Source organism: Lissotriton vulgaris, chromosome 1_1 (genome assembly GCF_964263255.1).
Source record: "Lissotriton vulgaris chromosome 1_1, aLisVul1.2, whole genome shotgun sequence".
Taxonomy (NCBI): Eukaryota; Metazoa; Chordata; class Amphibia; order Caudata; family Salamandridae; genus Lissotriton; species Lissotriton vulgaris.
The window spans coordinates 655,959,331-655,978,882 of NC_141685.1; the positions used below are offsets into that span (position 1 = coordinate 655,959,331).

A 19,552-nucleotide genomic window follows, 5' to 3' on the forward strand; every position below is an offset into this window, starting at 1 on the left:
ACTATTCACAAACTCCTCTCTAGTCCATTTCCACTCTTGAATTGGTCCGCGATTTTGGAGTAACACCGTTTCAGAATGGAAAAGGGAATGGATCACCCCTAAACTTACTATACGTGTTAAGGAACAGCTTTTACCACAGGAAAAATATTTTCCTTGCAAATTAACAAAAAATTACATTTGCACAAGAGACTTCATTTCCTCTGTGGTATTCTCTAGGATGGAAAATTCCACCAAAAGGGAATAGGAGCCTGCAGTAGAAGCATTAGTGGAAACTACTCTTGGTACATCTTTCCAGGCATGCTTCTGGGAATGTTTGTGAATACCAGAAAATCATGAAACATATTCATGAGGAGAGCTAAATATACACTCATAATTTTTAATTTTGTTTGTCAATAGGCCCCTACAAGTTTTGACCTCGGAACATTAATACAATTTTGGAAGAATTACATATTGGCCAATGTGGCAAGGCATAAAAACTTTGGGCAACAAGGCCGTCTGGGTCCCCAGCACTAACTTGTCGGAAAAGAAGGTGGGGTAGGGTGGTTGCACCAAGAGCGCCTGCAGTCCAGTCACATGAGTTACAGAGGTGATAGCAATTCGGGAGGCAGTTTTGAGCACTGATAGTCTTAGTGAGGAGATGTGAATTGACTTAAAAGGCATGCACAAAAAAGGTCAACAATATGTTTGTATCACAATGGATGATTTTGAAAAGAAATGGTTATTCAGGTAAACCAAGAAAGGCCTAAAGAGCAGACAGATAACCATTAACTCAGCCCACTGCAAGATCTTTCTGGGCCAACAATAAAACAAACAATAATACATCTGAAAGTTCGGCCTCCAGAAGGTCAGTATGACAAGCACTACACCAGGCAAAGAACCTCTCCCAGCGCCAAGCGTATATGGATTTTTCCAAAGGGCATTGGTCTGCAAAATAACATTGACTGTTACAGACAGCAGCTACAATGTATCTGTCAGCACTCAGTCTCTATGCATGGAGGTGTAAGTTGAGGAGACTCAGGTGCAGGACCCACCCCTATTGCTGAGACAGGACGTCCTCCCAAAATGGTAGCCAGTTTGGAGGCAAATACTCATGCTCAGGAACTCAGGCACAAAACTCTCTTGGCCCAGTCCCCTGCTATTATGATGACATGAGCTTTGTCTGTCCTGACTTTCTACTGAATGTAAGGCAGGAAAGATAATGGCAGAAACACAAATTGGGGATCCATGCCCAATTGCAGCCAAAATGCCCTTCCTGGAGAAAACACCAAAGTTCAGTAAAACTGACATTGCACTTTCTCGCTGGTGCCGAACAGATCTAACAAGTGCATGCCCCACTGGTATAAGATAGCCCTTACCACCTTGAGGGATGAGAGAGAGCCAACTCATAATCCACCACCTTATGACTGCTCAGCAAATCTGCTCTGCCATTCAGAAATGGTGGTCATGTTGTGTGTGAGAATCAATCATGGATTCGTAAAGTATGGCAAATCAGCAGCGAGGGTCTAAAGCTGCGGGAGCTGCTGTTTGCTTCGTAGTGATCTGTTCATTCGAGCAACCAGGTCTTGAGTCCTTTCCTGAAATGTTGGAGCAATGGGGTGGTCCTGAGGTACAGGGGAAGGTTGTTCCAAGCTTTGGCCGCCAGGTTTGAGAAGGAATGTGCTCCACTGTTGCTTCAGCAGATCCAGGGGTGTTTGCGAGGAATAGGGAAGTGGATCATAGGTGTCTGGTTCGTTGGTGGAAGGTCAAGCAGTAGGTTGGTCGTTTGTTGTGGAGACCTTTGTATGCAAGTGTCAAAATCTTGAACTGAAGTCACTTCTGAGACAGGAGCCAGTGTAGCTTCTTGAGGTGGGGTGTGATGTGGGTATGTCTAGGGAGATCAAGGATGAGCCTAGCCATTGAGTTTTACATTGTCTGTAGTCTCTTCAGGAGGCATGCGGGTATTCCTACATAAAGTGTGTTCCCGTAGGCCAGCCTACTGGTGATGGGGGCCTGCATGGCGGTCCTTCTTGTGTTGATTGGGAACCACCTGAATATCTTGCGGAACATGTATGGGGTGTGGAAGCAGGCAAATGTGACTGTGTTTATCTGCTTCTTCAAGCAAAGCTTGCTGTCCAGGATGATGCCGGGGATTGTGGACATATTCTGTCAGGAGCAGGGGGTGGACCGAGTTCAGCAGGCCACCATGCCTCGTTCCATGGAAAGGTGTTGTTCCCAAAGATGAGGACTTCTGTCCTGTCCATGTTGAGCTGAAGACAACTGTACTTCATCCAATCGGCGGCGTTCATCACACACCTGTGGAATGTAATTCTGGTGGTGGAGGGGTCTTCTGACAACAAGATGATGAACTGGGTGTCGTTGGCGTGGGAGATGATTTTGAGTCCGTGTGATCTGGATCTGCTGGTTCTTGCCAGGGGATTCATGTACATGTTGAAGAGGGTGGGGCTGAGGGATGATCCTTGGGGGATGCCGCAGAAGATCTTATTGGGTTCGCAGGAAAACAGTGGGAGACTGATTTTCTAGGTTTTTCCAGTGAGGCATGAGGTGATTCATTTGAGGACGTCACCCTGAATTCCGATGTGGTGGAGTCTGTTGATCAAGATGTAATTGGAGAGGGTGTCAAAGGTGGCTGGCGGGTCCAGGAGGATGAGGGCTGCTGTTTCACTGCAGTCCAGGAGGGTCCTGATGTCATTGGTGGCTGCGATCAGGGCTCTCTCAGAGCTGTGGTTGGCTCAGAATCCAGACTGAGAGGGGTCCAGGATCTTGTTGCATTCTAGGTGTTTGGTGAGTTGCTGGTTGATTGCCCTCTTGAGAACGTTTGCTGGTAAGTGGAGCAGGGAGATGGGCTGGTAATTTTTTTCTGCTGGGTCACCGGATGGTTTCTTAAGGAGGGGCCTTATTTCAGCGTGTTTGGGAGGCTTTAAGGGTCAGAAGGATTGCACAAAGCACAGAAATGTTGATGAGGAGCTGACCCAGTGCCTTAAACCAGATGCCTCTGATATCTATCTCACCATGGTCACCCCCATGAAATCTGGGAGGGAATGATAGAGTGGAATGCAGCAGGTGAAGTTAGTGTTTGTCTGCCACCGCTATGAAAAATCCTGAGCTGTCCTCTGTGAGATCTGGATGGATTCGGAGAGCCAACCCCAACTCTGGGCCCACTGAAATGTGAGGTTCTACTGCAGGGCCCGCATATGTCATCTGGCATTCAGAACTCGCAGGAAGCACAAGGCTAGGAAACCCAAGAAGTCTCAGAGCTGTCCGCACCGAGACCGAAACATCAGGATGATAACCTGAATTTCCTGGGCTCGCTTTGGTTGTGAAAAGACCTTGAATGCCACAGTGTCTAGGACAATCCCTATGAAGGTTATCCTCTGCATGGGGCTCAGTTGGGACTTCAGCTCATTGAATGGAACCCCAAAAAATGTCAAGAGTTTTGCCACAATACAAAGATGGTCCACAACTACGGGCTAAATGTATCAAGCTATTTTGCGTTGGCAAAAGGCTGATTCAAGGAATCAGCCCGTTTGCAAATGCAAAAAAGGCTTTTTACATGTATCAAAATCTATTTTGCGATTCGGCAACCTATTACCCAATTGCAAAATGGGTTTGCGATTCGGTATTAGGAATGGGCCTGTTTAGGGCGTCCCTTCCTAATACCGGTTTGCATCAGTATGTAGGAATGTTTTGTGACCAAAATGGGGTCGCAAAACATTAGCATTTTACGACCTACTTCAAGTAGGGGTAACCCATTCGCAAATGGGAAGGGGTCCTTAAGGGACCCCTTCCCCTTTGTGAATGTTTGTTGCAGCATTTTTTAAGAACAGGCAGTGGTCCACCCACCACTGCCTACTCTTAAGAAATAAAAATAAAACTTTTAATTTTTATTTTTGAAACGCATGACGTTTTCCTTTAAGGAAAACGGGATTCATTTAAAAAAGAAAGATTTCTTTATTTAAAAGCCATCATGGACATGGTGGTCTGCTGACCCCAACAGGCCACCATCCCTGTGATTTCAGTGATTTCTAGGGGGTCGCAAATTGCGATCTACCTCATTAATATTAATGAGGTAGGGTAATTTGCGATCCCCTAGGAATCGCTATATGAAACTGCTTGAGTTTCATACATTGTAAATTGCGTTTACCTAATTACGATTCTCAGAAATTTGCAATTAGGTATTCTCAATATACAATTTTGATACATGTAGCCCTAAATGCGGTATGCCTACTTTGTGCGGCTAGTTGAGGTATGGATCACAAATGTTCCCATCCTCCGAAAGTTGGCAGAGACCACAGTCTTTACTTTTGTGAACACCCATGGTGCTTGGGTGAGGCCAAAGGGGGGCATATGAAATTGGAAATGTTCTGACACCACCTGTAACTGTAGATAATGCCTGCAGGACAACAGAGTGAGTGTAGGAAAATGTGCACACTGCAACTCCTAGGACTCCATCCAGGGACACCATTCAGTCTCCTGGGTACACAGCAGAAAAATAAAAGACAAGGTGAGCATTTTAGCCTGTCTTGCTGCAGAAAGGCGGAGGTCCTGAATGAGCCGAAGGCCTCCATCCCTCTTTGGTACATGAAAGAAGCATAAATAGCATCCCTCACTTTTCTCTAAAGAATGCACCCAAATCATGGCACCTTTAGCCAGCATGGAAGTTGACTTGTTGCATTAAGATCATGGAACAGCCTGAAAGACATGGTGTAGCCACTTTGAATGGTTTGCCATCTGTCTGATGTAATGGTTCGACAACCAAGGAGGAAATGGCATATCCTGCCTCCTACCAGTTAAGTACAGGTTTGCAAGGGCAACTGAATTTGGCTTGGAAGTCTACGCAGACAATTAAAATGATCAGAAGAGAGCTAAGTCTGCTGGTGAGAACTGCATTGGCTGGGGCTACAACCTCAAACCAAAAGGACAGGGCCCGCTAGTCTTGAACAGGTTGGGAGTGCTGGTATTTTGTATCGTTGGCCACATGGAATTATCCCTAAACTTCCTGTACTGTTGGAAGAACTGCTTGGCAGAAGACAAGGTTCTCAAGTATCATGCTATGACGAAACTATCTTTAAATCAATCAAAAGTTAAATTAGCCTTCTGGCCAACAAATCTAGAGACATCAAAGGGCATGACAATAAGTGAAACCTGGACATCTCCTGAAAACAAGCATAAGCATGACTTCTAAGAACTGTACTTGTGCCAACAGCCCTGCAAATTGAGTCTATGGTGTCCAACCCAGCATACACTATATACGTCATCATGTTCTAGCCATCTTGTATTGGCCAACCAGGCCATGAGGCCTTCTGGGACAGTCAGCAACATTTCGATGGGCATGTCCCATTAAAATGTGTGTACACCGCATTCATTGAGCCTAAGGCAAAACTAGCCAAAGAGAACATTTTCTTTCCGAATGCAGCAATACATTTCAACTCTCTATACGGGCAAGTGATCATAAATGCATCAGCAGTAACTTTACTCACCAACACCTGTACAACCAAGCTTTCAGGCTTAGTCAAAAAAGGTTTAAAAAATCAGGATCACCAGGACTGGCCTATGTGGTCCACTAAAAAGTCAACTGATGGGAGGGCCCAATCACGGCTTGTACATAAGGGTGTTGATAAGGGACTCGTTGAATGTCAATAGTAGCTCAGATGGGGTTGGACCTGGTTGATGGATCTCAGTTAAGTGTGTTTGCCTTGATTTCACTTTAGGCAATTGTATGTCTAGCACCTGAATGCCCTTCACACCACTACTGCGAAAGAGGCACTTTTTCAATTGCTGGCCCAGTTGGAAAATCTCACTCAGTCCCTGGAGATGTTACCAGCCCACTGGCATTTTGTAAATCTAGGTTTAGCCCATTATTATTTTAGTGTTTGGAGAGCAGGTTATTCTCCACATCGTCATTATCTGTGTCATGCAAATGCAAATGCATTTACAAATACTTGTAAATAAAGATAGCCTGGAAATCCAACTTGTGTGTTTCCAGGCTGTCTTTATTTACATGTACCAGTTGGTATGCATTGAAAAGTGTGGAAACTTATGCTGAGTGCCATAGGGCAGGGTCAGTGAGAATGGAGATCGGATCAAAACCATGGCTAACAAGAAGAAAATATTCTGTATTCTATTGATTTTTCACCTTCAAGTAACTGCATATCAAGTAACACACACCGGCACATACACATGCACACACATAAAATCCACACACACACCTTAAATGAAAAATAAAAGCAAGTTAAACAATTGGATAGGTATATACTCATTAATGTTATGGAACCTCAGTTAGCTGATGCAACTCTTGCAGATGTCTGTGTGTGTGACAAGAGAGTCACAGAATTAAATCCTGATTTGTGCAGTGAGGAATAGTGACTTGTTTATTTATATTGCTTTGAGGTCCCAGCCTGTGACAGAAAGCACTATGAATATGTCTTTATTTTAATATTGTATTACACCGTACATAATAGGCTGCCGCAAAATGATGTAAGGTTTCGGATAAAGCAACTTCTATATAAATATACATTTTAGAAATAAGTAGCCAGACTGTATCTAGCAAAACATTTTCATACATGTCCATCAAAAGACGCACTTCAGAGCTCAGGTGATACCTTATATTACCTATCACAAAGAATAAATATTTGTCACCATGAAACTTCAAGTGACTCTGTCAATTAAAGGCTATACTGGCTCCAAAGCGGCCTTTATATTTGGTGATTAACCAAGTGCACATGTTTACATTTCTTTTAGGTAGAATGCACCATGGAGAGAAGGCACATTTCTTCCTTAGCTCTCTATACTTTTCTCTGCTTTACATCACAAAAGCTCCCCTCCCCATCCTTCTCTCTTAGTCAGCATTAACTGTTCAGGGCATGTTTCTTTGCAAAAGGGGGGAGTCAAGTTGGTTGCTGGGAGGAAGCCAGCAAGGTACATTGAATACTGATCCTTCAGACTTCTGGATCCTCAGAGTAATGTTCCAGGAGAAGTAGGAAAGGAGGGAGGTTCAATAATAATGTCAAAAAGATGTCCAGAAGAGGGGGCACTTTGCGGTGGATCATTTTTGTTTACAACTGGGCCGAGATAGCTTCCTCAGAGAGACAATCCAGAAAAGGATTTTCTTTTTCTTTTTACTGGACAATCACTACCATTAGTGCAGCAGGTGATTTGGCCCTGGGGCCAGGGGTGTCCGTTGCCACTGGACCCAAGTTAAGGCTGTCTTACTAGGCAAAGAATTTGGGCCCAGGTCACCCTTGCTATGTACGGAACAGGGCCCAAGCAACAGGGGAAGTTAGATGTAGATATTTTTTCTTCAACACAAAGTGGCAGAAAGCCTGCTTCGGGCATCAGACCTAGGAGTGGTGGCCCAGTGGAATTGACAGAGTAGACAGACCAGTGCATATTTTCCGTGCCAGTGTTTATTTTATTTTTACTTTTATTTTAATGAGTTTTATATAGCGCTGGCTAGACCCGAAGGTATCAGAGCCCTTTACATTCAGTTAAACAATGTTACAGAAAATGAAAACAATTAACATTACGTCAAAATAAGCAACACATTGAAAGAGGAAAGAAAGGAGAGAGAAGAAAGGAGATGGGGGAAGGGGAAAGTGTGAAGGGGAGGATGAGGGAAGAGACGGAAGGAGAGACGAAGGGAAGTCTGCCCAAAGACCTACTGGGTAGGTGACGTCTGAGGAGGTAATCCACAGCCCGTCTCCCCTTTAGCTAAAAAAGGTAGCTCCATCGGGCATCAGTCAAATAGCTAGGTCTCAACTGAGGGAAAGTTCACATAAGAATTGGGTGGGACTAAGGGCACGGTCGGGCGAGGGCAGGAGTCAATAGCTGGAAAGATGAGAAGAGTAGAGCAGTAGGGGGTAGGGTGAAGGGCGGAGAAGGTAGACAATGTCAGGAGAGACGCAGGAGAGTTTGCCCAAGGACCGGCTGAATGGTGATGTCCAAGTTGGGAATCCGTAGCCCATATCCCCTTTAGCTCTCGAGGTAGCTCCACCGGACATCAGTCAAACTGCCTGAAACTGAGGAAAGACCTTGATTTGGGTTTTAGAGAGATGGGAGGGAGAGGTATGGTGTGAGGTGGGAACCTGTAGTGTTAAGAAAGGGAAGAGGAGATAACCTTCTTTGTAAGGCAGTAGCTATCATTAGTGAAGAAGCTGCAGAGGCAATGGGGCCCAAGGGTCTGAATCACAATTATTAATGTGTATTTTTCTAAAAAGGTAGCATGGTGGCTCATTTTCCCTGCTAGCATTAGGGTAGAGGGCACACTTGGTGTAAAAAAGGGGCACCATGCAGGAGCTCATGTTTTTTCAGCAAGGAACTAAGCACTAGTTTCAAGATTAAAATGACGATCTGGCATGGTGAGGAAGGGGATGAAAGAAAAAGAGGGGAGGGGCTGCTGCCCAGCAACAGTTATCATTTGTGTTGCAGGTGCAATTGCGTTTAGGCCCAGCAGAGCACAAGACTCACAGCTCCGCAATTATGGGGAGTTGTTTTTTTGGTCAATTCTGTTTTTGTTTCATGCATTTACTGTTTAAAAAGTCTCATATATAGTGTGTATTATCTCTCCCTCCTGCGATCAGCCCTATGCCTCTGGCTCTCACGGTCTTTGCCATAAGGTTTTGGTTGGGTCCCTGATATCAAATCATTTTGCCAAGGGAGGCTCTAAACTGACTCATACATGCATGGGCCCTGCTATGCTGGCTCCTGAATACTATTTAAATGTGAAGACAAAGCTGAAGGCCCTGCTGATCCTTGCCAGGCCTGCCCTACTTAAACTTACCTTGCCTGCACAGAAGCAACCACCCAGCCCATGAAGTCCAGAGAAACAGACAAAGAGCCAAGTAGCACTCTCTACCCCTAATAAGAGTGCTGAAAAGGCCAATGTCATACAAGAGCAGTTGGGAGGCGAGGTGAGTGTTGGTTCTGCTGAGCAACCAAATCCTATCTGTGTGCCCATCTTTTCTTTGTTGCTTGGTTTACCTTTGGGAGGCATGTCCATTCCCCGTACCCAATAGAGGCCACCCGGTGTAGTGTGGGCATGGACCCAACATCATTCTAAACAGCACCTTTGAATCTACTAACCCGGCCTTGCAGTGCAAAGGTTGAGCACCTTGCTGGTTTGAGTGCTAGCCCAATCCATATAACTCAAACAGGGCCTGCTTGATGATAGTATCCTCACTTTCTCCCATGTGAATGCACCACACATGTGATCCTACCAATTCACTTTCGCCCTATGGTCCGCTGCTCCACCTACAGAGCACTTTGCTTAGCCCTTAAGAAAATCTTTGGCCAGGGTCAGTGCTTTATCTAGGTAAAGTTCCAAAGATCCTAACAGTACTAAAACCTCTAATCTGGACTGTAACCTAAGCTGATGGTTCCCTTCACACAATAAGAGACACATTGGTGGAACGTCATGTTTCATTCTGGAAGCAATTATAGAAACCCTCCGCTCCCTGGCAAAGACAAAGAAATTATAAGATCACTTGGAATTTAGCAGGAAGTAAAGACCTGGCTCTTCGCAAAGTGATGAAAATAAATCATCTCCAATGCCCCATACAGGGTCACTATGAACATCAGGTAGCACCGGACCATACCAATCCAAGAATCAGAAGATTTGAATCCATCAAGTATAGTATGCAAAATTACATCTATTCTTATCACTTGCTCTTTCCATTCAATGCTACAAGATCAAAGCGATACCACAAGAACCATCAGTTACTTTGGTGCACAACACCAAAACACTTTCCAAACATGCCACATTCACAAACCATACTGTGCTAAACAAACACAACAATAAAATGAAGGTGAAACATTCTATGCCTCACTCCTCTACACTTCATTACATGCTGGTCTTACTTACCTAGCCTGTGAGAAGTTGGCCTGGCATATGCTGTCCGCTAGTTATAGTGGGCACCTGGCACCAGTCCAAGAAAACCCTTTGAGGTGATAGGTTAAAGACAACCTTGTTTGAAAGCTATCCTAGTGGTAGGTATGGTGAGCAGCCTTCAGGCTAAGTCTTAAAGGAATGTAAAGCAGCTTGTTTTACCATCTATAATCTCTTGAATGACCAAATGAAAGGAGAACCATACCAGGTATATATATATATATATATATATATATATATATATATATATATATATATATATATATATATATTACCTACTGGCGATCGCCAGTAGGTAGTTATAGTTAGGACCTAGTTTCCATAGGAAATCCGCAACATTCTATTGAGAATAACTTTGGCGTCGGTAGATGAATCTCTGCAAATTTCTCAAAGAAGATGGCCCCCTCCGCTCCGCTCCTTCCCTGAAAGTCTCGGGAAGATTCGTCAAGCGGGGGCCGAGAAAAAAGGGGGTCCCAAAACGTGTTTTCCCAATGTTAATTTCCATAGGACGATTAGACACGGCTACAGCCCGAACTGCTGAACGGAATTACACCAAATTTGGGAAAATGGGAGGGTCTGGTACGCAGATCACGCTTATGTTTAAATGGTGTAAATCTCTCCAGTAGTTGCTGAGAAAATTAAAGTTGAAATCAATTATATATCTATAAGCGCGCACAGTGTGCGCACCGTGCTAGCACCTTCCCGTGCACGAGCTGCATGCTGATTGGCTGCCACTGTCTGTCAACACTCCAAAACAGAACTTGATGGCAGCCATCTTGTGCCTCGGTAGACTGAGGCACAAGAAAGCAGAAAAACAAACGCGTAGAACTCAAAGAGGGGGCAGGGTAAAAGCACCCTGACCCCCTAGGCCTGCTCAGGGGGTCCCACAGGGACCCTCAAGGCTATTAAAAGAAAGAAAAAAAAATCGAAAATCGCGGGGTGCGCACACCGTGCGGGCACCCCGCGATTCCCCCCCCCAAAAAAAAAATTTTTGCCTTGGGGGTCCTAGTGGGAACCCCTGAGCAAGCCTAGGGGGTCAGGGTGCTTCTACCCTGCCCCCTTTTTGAGTTCTAAAACTTCTCGAGCACGAGCTGCATGCTCATTGGCTTTCAACACTTCAAACCAGGAAGTGTTGGCAGCCATCTTGTGCTCGGTAGACCGAGGCACAAGAAATCAGAAAAACAAAAGTGTAGAACACAAAAAGGGGGCAGGGTAGAAGCACCCTGACCCCCTAGGCCTGCTCATGGGGTCCAACAAGGACCCCCAAGGCTAAAAATATGTTTATTTAAAAATTACCCCCCAGGGGGACCAAATTGTGGGGGCATAGTGATAAAGAAGTGTGGGGGGTGCCCAATCCCCCCCACACTGCCCCGGGGACCGCCGCCCTCCGGGGCAAAGCAATGCAGCATACTGGAGGCTCCTGGTGGGCTAGTTGCCTACCAGGGACCCCCAGTATGCAGGGGGAATTAGTTCCCCCTCTGCAAACAGGCCCGGGGCTGCGTTGCAGAGAGGTGTAAAAAGGGGCATAGACTCATTACACCTCTCTGCAATGCAGCCCCCTGGCGCATACTGGAGGTTCCAGGTGGGCTAGTTGGCCCCCAGGGACCCCCAGAATGCAAGGGGAATTAGTTCTCCCTCTGCAAACGCGCCCGGGGGCTGCGTTGCAGAGAGGTGTACAAAAGGGTGTGGCCTCATTACACCTCTCTGCAATGCAGCCCCCTGGCGCATACTGGAGGTTCCAGGTGGGCTAGTTGGCCCCCAGGGACAACCAATATAAAAGGGGAATCAGTTTCCCTTCTGCAAGCGCCGCCAGGGAGCTGCGTTGCAGAGAGGTGTAAAAAGGGGCATAGCCTCATTACACCTCTCTGCAATGCAGCCCCCTGTCGCATACTGGAGGTACCAGGTGGGCTAGTTGGCCCCCAGGGACCCCCAGTATGCAAGGGTAATTAGTTCCCCCTCTGCAAACGCGCCCGTGGGCTGCGCTGCAAAGAGGTGTAAAAAAGGGTGTGGCCTCATTACAACTCTCTGCAATGTAACCCCCTGGGGAATACTGAAGGTTCCAGGTGGGCTAGTTGGCCCCCAGGGACCCCCAGTATGCAAGGGGAATTAGTTCCCCCTCTGCAAACAAGCCAGGGGGCTGCGTTGCAGAGAGGAGTACAAACATTTTGTATCAATTTATATTAAAAATATGTAATGTAATTTAAAAAATAATATATCTAAAAATAAAAAATGTATAATAATGTAGTAAATCAGTATAAAAAATATAACAATTATTACATTAAAAAATTTTCATTTACAAAACCATTGAAATTCACTGAAAAAAACATAGGTTTCAGCCACGTTATAGTTAGGAATTACCATTTAAAAAACCTTTGAAATTCACTTAAAAAATCATAGGTTACAGCCATGTTATAGTTAGGAATTAGCATTTAAAAAATTTGCAAATTCACTGAAAAAACCATAGGTTTCACACACGTTATAGTTAGGAATTAGCATTTTAAAAACCTTTGAAATTCACTGAAAAAACCATAGGTTTCACACCAGTTATAGTTAGCTGGTCATTTTACTCATACAACACCTATGAAATTCCCCTGTTAAAGTTAGTTCAGCTAACTATAACTCGCGCGCCTGCAATGCACTGCTGATGACGTCACATATTACATCACTCATGACATGGTCAGTGACATCACTCATGACATCACTGATACTCATACTCACACAAAACCATTGAAATTCGCATATATAGTTAGTTGCACTAACTATATATCGCGCGCCCGCAATCCACTGCTGATCATGTCACATATTACATCATTCATGACATGGTCAGTGACATCATTGATGACATCACTGATGACATCTCAAATGACATCACTGATGACATCACTGATAACATCTCAAATGACATCACTGATGACATCACTGATGACATCTCAAATGACATCACTGATGACATCACTGATGACATCACTGATGACATCTCAAATGACATCACTGATGACATCTCATTTGACATTACTGATCACATCACTGATGACATCATTCATGTGATAATACAATGAACCTCTTCAGACTCTAATATAACCTTAGATACACTCAGTGTAAACAGACATTCACAGACTGTCACTCATCCATGGAGTTACTCACACACCTAGTCAGTCATGCAAATAATCAATCACACCTCCATTTCCTCAACTATACAGTTATACACACCTTACTTATTCAAACATATACTAACACACATTTACTCTCTTATACAATCCTGATACAAGTTCACAATGATCCATACAGCCACTCACACATTCACTGGCTCTTATGCACAGTTATTTATATATGTCAACTCTCACATGTACTGTGTTTTACATATGTACTTACTTTGACATGTAGCACTGAGATATCCATTCACTCACCAATACACTCATGCACACAGTCAACCGCCCATACAGCTGTTTCCACATGCACTTTTGAACCCATACATCTAGAGAATCAACTGCTCACACATCTATGCACAGAGTCATACACCTCCCAGCCACCCACACACACACTCAGTCTCCCATACAAATACTTGGGCAACCAATCAATAACCCATATAGTTGCTCATATAGCTACTGATCAACACATGCAGCAGTTTACAAAACAACAGACATAATGATGCACAAATTAAGACGGTTTAGTCACTAACCCATGCACTCAGTGAGACACATTTAATCACTCACTCATACAGTCAGTCATGCACCTACTAAATCCTTCATCCAGAAACTTATACATCCACTCATTCTTCAATATGTAAGACATATTTTAACTTTACAGAAACATACAGTCACTGGATGCTGTCATCAGTGATGTCATTTGAGATGTCATCAGTGATGTCATCAGTGATGTCACTGACCATGTCATGAATGATGTAATATGTGACATGATCAGCAGTGGATTGCGGGTGCGCGATATATAGTTAGTGCAACTAACTATATATGCGAATTTCAATGGTTTTGTGTGAGTAAAATAAGGTTTTGTAAATGCTAATTCCTAACTATATATGGTCTATAACCTATGGTTTTTTCAGTGAATTTTCAAGGTTTTGTAAATGCTAATTCCTAACTATATATGGTCTATAACCTATGGTTTTTTCAGTGAATTTCAATGGTTTTTTAATAGCAAATATCAAAAGCTGTAAAATGTATTCTTCTTTTAAAGGAAAAATATATTTTATATGTATTTAATATAATTTTTTTATGTATATAAATATTTTGAGGGAACGAATTTATCAACTATCATGCTGAGGAAGAGTGTGGGGAAAAAAAAACAAAGAGGAGGACTAAGAGGAAAGAACAATCAGTTCAAAAATACAATTGCTTTAAAGAATGAAGTGCTTTTCCACACATTTACATTTAAATAACCCATATTAGAACATACAAAATATCTACAGAGGAGACGGTGTACATTGAATTTTAGACCCTTCATTGGTACCTACATGTTGGTACTTACATCACCCACACAACACAACAGCTCTATTCAGAGCTACCCTACCTCAAAGCACTCTAAAATATTATTTTAATATTTCCCTTGGTTTTCCCCTTGTTGCGCTTTCCGGAACGCTACCCGGTGCGCGGACCGGGCACTAACCGTGCGAAAATTTGAAAAAAAAGGTGTTTTTTTTTACATATATGGGCCTCCTCAGCCACCCTCAGAAAACCTAGGGGGTCAGGGTATGTCTCCCGTGCCCCCTTATACCCATTCCAAACATTGTTTATCCTCCATCTTGTGACTAAATTCGTCCGAAACACAAGATGGCGGACTCCCGTTACGCTACCGGTGAGCTACCCGGTTCGCAAACCAGGTAGCGCTTCCACCGCGAAAAATCGAAAAAAAATTATTTTATTTTTTTGTCCAGCGGGGCCCTTTAATAGCCCCCACATCAATCCTAGGGGGTCAGGAGGGGTCTACCTTGCCCCCTTTCATTCATTTCCTCCTTTGTTTATTTCCACCTCTTGTCTCTCGATCCTACCGAGAGACAAGATGGCAGCCGCTCCGGACTGTTTAGAATGTTGACAGTCACCGGAGAGCCAATCCGCTTCTCCTCGCGAAGTTCCGTTACGCGTCTGGTACGCGAACCGGGGCGCTAACCGGGACGCTGTCACAGATATATATTTTTTGGAACGTTAATTTCTCAAAATCCACTGGAGCACATATCTTGAGACCTAGCAAAGGTACATCGGGCAAACAGTCTCTACAATTTTGCCAAGTTTCATAGAAATCCATTCAGCCGTTCGAGCTAAAAGTGAGTCCAACCGCCCTATGGAAAACTCAATGTTAAAAACACGTTTTGGGACCCCCCTTTTTTCTCAGCCCCCGCTTGACGAAACCCCCCCAAACTTTCAGGGGACGCTCAGAAACAAACTGTGCCATTTTCCTGAAATTTCAGCCAATTCCGTCCATCAACGCCAAAGTTATTCAACATAGAATTTTCAGAAATCCCTATTCAAAAAAATCCTAACTATATATACCTACTGGCGACCGCCAGTAGGTAATATATATATATATATATATATATATATATGAACAAAAGCTCCTCCTCAGCTTCGCTCTGCGCTCGCAGACACCGCCTCCACGCCAGCAGAAATGAGGAACGGACCAACGAAGTCAGCAAGAAGGTGTTTTTTATTTCTCCAACAGAACCAGCGACGCGTTTCGAGCAAAAAGCCCTTGTTCACGCTGCTATATATATATATATATATATATATATATATATATATATTCACTGAAAAAACCATAGGTTATAGACCATATATAGTTAGGAATTCGCATTTACAAAACCTTATTTTACTCACACAAAACCATTGAAATTCCATATATAGTTAGTTGCACTAACTATATATCGCGCACCCGCAATCCACTGCTGATGATGTCACATATTACATCATTCATGACATGGTCAGTGACATCACTGATGACATCACTGATGACATCTCAAATGACATCACTGATGACATCTCAAATGACATCACTGATGACATCACTGATGACATCTCATTTGACATTACTGATCACATCACTGATGATATCATTCATGTGATAATACGATGAACCTCTTCAGACTCTAATATAACCTTAGATACAATCAGTGTAAACAGACACTCACAGACTGTCACTCATCCATGGAGTTACTCACACACCTAGTCAGTCATGCAAAGAATCAATCACACCTCCATTTCCTCAACTATACAGTTATACAAACTTTACTTATTCAAACATATACTAACACATATTTACTCTCTTATACAATCCCTGATACAAGTTCACAATGATCCATACAGCCACTCACACATTCACTGGCTCTTATGCACAGTTATTTATATATGTCAACTCTCACATGTACTGTGTTTTACATATGTACTTACTTTGACATGTAGCACTGAGATATCCATTCACTCACCAATACACTCATGCACACAGTCAACCGCCCATACAGCTGTTTCCACATGCACTTTTGAAACCATACATCTAGTGAATCAACTGCTCACACATCTATGCACAGAGTCATACACCTCCCAGCCACCCACACACACACTCAGTCTCCCATACAAATACTTGGGCAACCAATCAATAACCCATATAGTTACTCATATAGCTACTTATCAACACATGCAACAGTTTACAGAACAACAGACATAATGATGCACAAATTAAGACAGTTTAGTCACTAACCCATGCACTCAGTGAGACACATTTAATCACTCACTCATACAGTCAGTCATGCACCTACTAAATCCTTCATCCAGACACTTATACATCCACTCATTCTTCAATATGTAAGACATATTTTAACTTTACAGAAACATACAGTCACTGGATGTTGTCATCAGTGATGTCATCAGTGATGTCATTTGAGATGTCATCAGTGATGTCATCAGTGATGTCACTGACCATGTCATGAATGATGTAATATGTGACATCATCAGCAGTGGATTGCGGGTGCGCGATATATAGTTAGTGCAACTAACTATATATGGAATTTCAATGGTTTTGTGTGAGTAAAATAAGGTTTTGTAAATGTGAATTCCTAACTATATATGGTCTATAACCTATGGTTTTTTCAGTGAATTTTCAAGGTTTTGTAAATGCTAATTCCTAACTATATATGGTCTATAACCTATGGTTTTTTCAGTGAATTTTCAAGGTTTTGTAAATGCTAATTCCTAACTATATATGGTCTATAGCCTATGGTTTTTTCAGTGAATATATATATATACATACATATATAAACATATATCATCTGTATATCTATATAAATACAAACATAAATGCATGCATACATATACTTATATGCATTTTAGGGTTGTTAGGGCGTTTTCGTGTGTATTATGTTGCTTTTTTAGGGCTTTTGGGTCAATTAAGTAGGGTTCCCGGAGCCTAGGGTTGAGGGGCCGGTTCAGTTTCGTGGGTATTGGTGTTGGCAAGGTTTTGAGGGATTTTGGCGTTTTTTGGTCGAGATTTGGCCGTTTTATGGCTTTTTTTGTGTTTGCGGGGGCGCGTATTCAGGTTGAAATTCGTCCCCGTTCCAGTCGATGGATTGGGCTGATTTTTGGTGAGATGTTAGGGAATCGCTGGAACTAGTGTCCAGCCAAGTTTGAAGCAGATCGCAGCAGTGGAAGTGCTTTAAAGAGCAATTTTTGTGCAGAGTAGCGAATTGCCATGTTATTCAATGGGAGTTTTTGGTGTGCATGGAGAAGGTGAATTTGGGGTGCTCCTGTTTCGCTAGAGGGACGGGGCTTGGGTGAGCTGTAGGGAGAGTGGATCGGCAGGTGTGCCGAATTTTTGGGATTTGTTGGCCGAAGGGAAGGGTGTGCTTGGGCAAAGTCGATTTGGTGAAAACGGTGCGTTATTTACATGAAAGTTGAAAAAACACTAATAAAAGCAAAGCTAAAAAGCCACCTCATTACAAACAGAATGGCTTTAACTTAAACGAGGGCGAGATCTATTGCATTTTCAATGCTTGTTTACTTTGGTTCCATCAAGAAGGCATTCAGATGTGTCACACATTTGCCATAAATTCTGAATGTTAGCACTCTAGTTGCACATTAGATCACTGTAGTAAAGCTACTGCTCACCAGGGACGTCTGCTGCTGGTATTCAAAGTGCATGTTTCAGTCTGCATGTCAGAATTTTTTTAATGAAATAGAAGAGGATTTGAGAAGTCACTCAAAATGATCCCTAATTTTTCTTTCTGAAGCACTAATCATACTTTCTATGGCAAAATTAACCCCCTCATGTTGTTCCTTTTTAAATTGAGTGTTTTCAGACTTACCACTTCATTCCAATTAAGATGGCTTCTGGTGTGCCATACTTTTGTCATAAGTAAGACTGTTAGCGCTCTAGTTGTTCTTTAGAACACTCTGGGACATTCTGTCATTGGGCTATACTTGGGGTACATCTGGGTGATATTTGGGCTACATTTAGGCTCTTTTGTCTCTGGTGGCCATCTTGGGAGACTATGTCAGAATTTTTTAATGAAATTGAAGAGGGTTTGAGAAGTCACTCAAAATGTGCCCTAATTTTTCTTTCTGCAGCACTAATCATAATTCATATGGCAAAATATACCCCCTCATTTTGTTCCTTTTTAAATTAAATGTTTTAAGAGTTACCACTTTATTCCAATCAAGATGGCTTCAGGTGTGCCATACCTTTGTAATAAGTAGGACTGTTAGCGCTCTAGTTGTTCTTTAGAACACTCTGGGACATTCTGTCATTGGGCTATACTTGGGCTACATCTGGGTGATATTTGGGCTACATTTCGGCTCTTTTGTCTCTGGTGGCCATTTTGGGAGACTGCATGTCAGAATTTTTTAATGAAATAGAAGAGGATTTGAAAAGTCACTCAAAATGTGCCCTAATTTTTCTTTCTGCAGCACTAATAATACCTTCTATTGCATAATATACCCCCTCATTTTGTTCCTTTTTAAATTAAATGTCTTAAGAGTTACCACTTTATTCCCATCATGATGGCTCCAGGTGTGCTATACCTTTGTAATAAGTAGGACTGTTAGCGCTCTAGTTGTTCTTTAGAACACTCTGGGACATTCTGTCATTGGGCTATACTTGGGCTACATCTGGGTGATATTTGGGCTACATTTGGGCTCTTTTGTCTCTGGTGGCCATTTTGGGAGACTGCATGTCAGAATGTTTTAATGAAATAGAAAAGGATTTGAGAAGTCACTCAAAATGTGCCCTAATTTTTCATTCTGCAGCACTAATCATACTTTCTATGGCAAAATATACCCCCTCATGTTGTTTCTTTTTAAATTAAATGTTTTAAGAGTTACCACTTTATTCCAATCAAGATGGCTTCAGGTGTGCCATACCTTTGTAATAAGTAGGACTGTTAGCGCTCTAGTTGTTCTTTAGAACACTCTGGGACATTCTGTCATTGGGCTATACTTGGGCTACATCTGGGTGATATTTGGGCTACATTTGGGCTCTTTTGTCTCTGGTGGCCATTTTGGGAGACTGCATGTCAGAATGTTTTAATGAAATAGAAAAGGATTTGAGAAGTCACTCAAAATGTGCCCTAATTTTTCATTCTGCAGCACTAATCATACTTTCTATGGCAAAATATACCCCCTCATGTTGTTTCTTTTTAAATTAAATGTTTTAAGAGTTACCACTTTATTCCAATCA

The 19,552-nt window shown here is 42.8% G+C and overlaps 1 protein-coding gene across 1 annotated transcript in view; it reads right to left on the reverse strand.

Annotated features, from left to right (window-relative positions):
* TTLL7 (tubulin tyrosine ligase like 7) overlaps window positions 1-19,552 on the reverse strand; it is a 1,104,754-nt gene that overhangs the window by 728,253 nt on the left and 356,949 nt on the right. The gene's annotated exons all lie outside the window — the stretch shown is intronic.